We start from the raw sequence: 3448 nt of genomic DNA, 5'->3' as shown, positions 1-3448 counted from the left end.
TGTAATAAGTGTTTCTTCTTCCAACTCATCCGTGGCATCATAGTAGTGATGAGAGAATACATGTTGCTCCTCATTCATTTCAACAAATACCATCTAGGTAGGGACTATGTCATAGCCATCCATGTCATAAAAGTGCGTGGGTGTAGATTTGTTAGCGCATGTTAGGGCTTACTTCCCTAACAGTAACGCAGAGTAAAATACACAGCAAACTGCATACAATATAGCTTTACTGCACAACAAAAAACTGCAGAACATCAGGGACACAAACGAACCGTAATGTATTACTGCATACTCTGCATCATGTAAACACACGGTACAGCCACCTGTTGAATACAGTTTGACTCCCCTAAGTAGACAACGACTAACGACTTGTAACTGCCATCATGCGTCAAGAAGTAACTTGCACGACTAAAAGCAATCCCACTTAAACTAACCATCATAAGTGTAAAAACACCCTTAGAGTTCATAGGTCTAAACCTTGATTACAAATAAAAAGTAAATAAACTACGACTGAAGCATCAGGGTCTAACACCTGGCACACCCGGTGGGCAATGTTTGCAAAACATTGTAGGAACCCACAATATCCCTTGACAAAACAAGCCTGAAAATCAACATAAAATTATTCTTGCTACTGCTCTTGAAGATCAAAATCTTCAGTGTCAATAGGATCCCCTGACTTTTCCTCCATATCCTGAGCAGCTTCAAGTAATGTAGCATCAATACCTGGATCTTCAGACATTGCCTTAGCCTCTTCAGCAAAAGTTCCTCCATGTTCTCATGATCCTCTGTGTCATCAACCTGTATAAATGAAACTGAAACTACAGTTTGGCCTGCTTCCTGAACTGATCCCTAAACTATTTCTTAAACTGACAACTGAATTGTACCTCTAGCTTCCACTTCAGCTGTAGACTGAATTGGCTTAGCTACTGGAGTATCCATTTCCATATGAACTTGCATCTTCTGTTGCAATTCTGCATTTTGCTTCTTCAAATCAGCTAATTGTCTTTGTAAAAGAAAAATTTTCTCCTTGGATTTCTCCTCTACAAAATCCTGGTATGGTTTACTAACCACATCATACATTTTAATTTTAATCTGCTCCCACACTCCTTTCATATACTCCATGACCTCACTCTTCATTTTCTCAATATCTCCTGAATTTACATACCAGCCTTCTACATCCAGCTCTTCTTCTGACATGTGTCTGATCTTTTCCTCCACTTTTCTACAAGATGCAGCCCTGCTTAACAATACTTTGTTGCTACTCTCCAAAGATGCATTAACACTAGACATTTCAGTCCATTTCTCTTGCAGTACTTGGAACCACTCCTCCGTCCATTTAGAAATTCTTGTTGCTGAAGTCTTTTCTTTGACTGACATTACCTGCTTGTAAGAATCCAATTCCTGTGTCATCAGTTCCTGAACTTTAGTTAAATCCTGAACCTTTTTAGCCAAAAACTCTATCTCATTATGTGCTTTCTTGTCCTTTAAAGCCCCTTGCTTGTCCTGCTTAAGTTTAGTTTGAAGGCTGTCATTTTCTCTGCTAAAAAATGTAAGATCTAGAGACTGCTGCTCCACATACTCTTTAACCAAATTTAGTGCAGTTTGCACTTCAGTAAAAGAGACATTAGAAAATTGAGCTTTAGAAATTGCAGGTCTCTCCAAAATAGAATCTTCAAATGTAGCTACAGGCTCCTACTCTGACAACTTATGAAGTCTCATGATCTTAAAACCTGTTTTGGCAGTTGCAGGTATCACAGGCTTTTCAGGCACACCTACTGGAGTATCTGAAAATAAATTTCCAAACTCTTTATCCATATTATCTTTTACTGCATTCAAAGATTCTTGTTTAGAGTAATCTGCAGACAAAAGATCCTGAATGTCTTTATCTATTTGCACCGATATGTGGTTCAAGAACAATTTCTGTCTTTTCTCTCTTCTTATTGAAGAGCCCACATCTTCAGTTACCTGTGGTGAAATTTGGCACTGTATCCCTTGCAAAATGCTTTTGTTGTTGACATATTGAAACAAAATAGCAAGATAAGGCCCAACCTTAGTTTTCTTGTCCTTCCTTCTTTGCTTTGTGTAAATTTCAAATTTCATCCTGTCAAAAAAAATATTAGCCCACCCCATGTGTCTACCACTTTATGCAGCTAACAAGATGCCATTATTCTCCCTGCTGCTACAAATGTACTCAGACTTTACCAACAAAAAGGTCCATTCAATAAACCACCTGAACTGCTACAACCTAACTGCATTCTTCTTCCAGACAGTTGGTAATAATGCCTTTCCCCCTGAGATGGACCAAAAGCTCTGGTCATATCTTTCTCAGTAGCCTTGCTGAACTCATTATCTTCTACAATAGAGAGGTCAAACACCCTAGCTACTAACTCTTCAATCAAATAGTCTTCCATGAAAATATGTCCATCATTTGACTGCAGTTTCTTCAAGTAAATTGTGGCCATGTGCATGTTTCCCCAACTCGCCCATGGGAGTCTTGAAAAAACGAGGAGACCATTTTTTCTAAGCCATGCAGTGTTTACTTCATTATTATCCAGGTCATACCTCAAATCAAGAAACGTGTAGTCAAAGATAGCTTTCTCTTTGGGTTGTACCATGCGGGTAAGGGTTACCATCTCTGGTTCATCAATCAGAGCTTGGGTCTTGCACCATCGGGCCTTGAAAGCGAGTCTTTCTTGCAGAGCTTCTTAACATAGCAAAAATTTCATTATCAGCTCTTGCATTCGGGCCAACACTCGCAGAGGAGTTGCGAACTGTCAACATCCTCAGCCCCGTCGTAAAACACAAGAATGGGTTGTACCTTAGGTTGTGATTGTGTGCTACCTTTTCACATGCATAACTAGTCACCGTCAAAAAATCATCATTTATAAGACTTCCCCCTTGATTCTCGACCCTTTGCCCAAAAAATGGTTTAAGTCAAAATCCGTTGATAGGTTTTTTAATAATTGTACCCTCATGATCACACAATAAAAAAGTATTAGGCCCCACTGATTTTACAATCTGGAATGGCCCCACATACCTGAGTTTGAGTTTACCTGGTCTCAGGCCCAACTTACTGTTATAAACCAATACCCAATCACCTGGAGAAAAAAATTTGAATTTACTTTAATCCAAGCTTGTCTCCTTTGTTGGATAATATTAGCAATGTACTGGCTATGGATTCTGTCCTCTTCCAACCTTAGTAAAGCCTCTTTCCTATAACTGACTGAGTCTTCAAGAGACAACTTTTCCTGAACTGCAACCCTGAGACTTGGCACCATAAATTCCATGGGTACCACTGCTTCCAACCCATACACTAACTTAAATGGTGTCATTCCAGTAGTAGCTTTGTATGCTGTTCTAAAAGCCCATAGTGTAGAATCCAATTTCTCATCCCAATCTATCATGTGTTGATTAACCAACTTCCTGATAATCCTGATCAAAATCTTGT

General features: G+C 39.2%; 1 pseudogene; it reads right to left on the bottom strand.

Moving 5' to 3' along the window:
• Positions 1-628: 628 nt before the first annotated feature.
• LOC147417983 (uncharacterized) lies at positions 629-939 on the bottom strand (annotated as a pseudogene).
• Between the last annotated feature and the right edge of the window lie 2509 nt (positions 940-3448).

The sequence above is a fragment of the Adiantum capillus-veneris genome, chromosome 30 (assembly GCF_014529385.1).
Source record: "Adiantum capillus-veneris isolate H3 chromosome 30, ASM1452938v2, whole genome shotgun sequence".
Classification (NCBI taxonomy): domain Eukaryota; kingdom Viridiplantae; phylum Streptophyta; class Polypodiopsida; order Polypodiales; family Pteridaceae; genus Adiantum; species Adiantum capillus-veneris.
The sequence above is the reverse complement of the archived record's forward strand: the minus strand, read 5'-3'. Positions and strand labels throughout refer to the sequence as shown.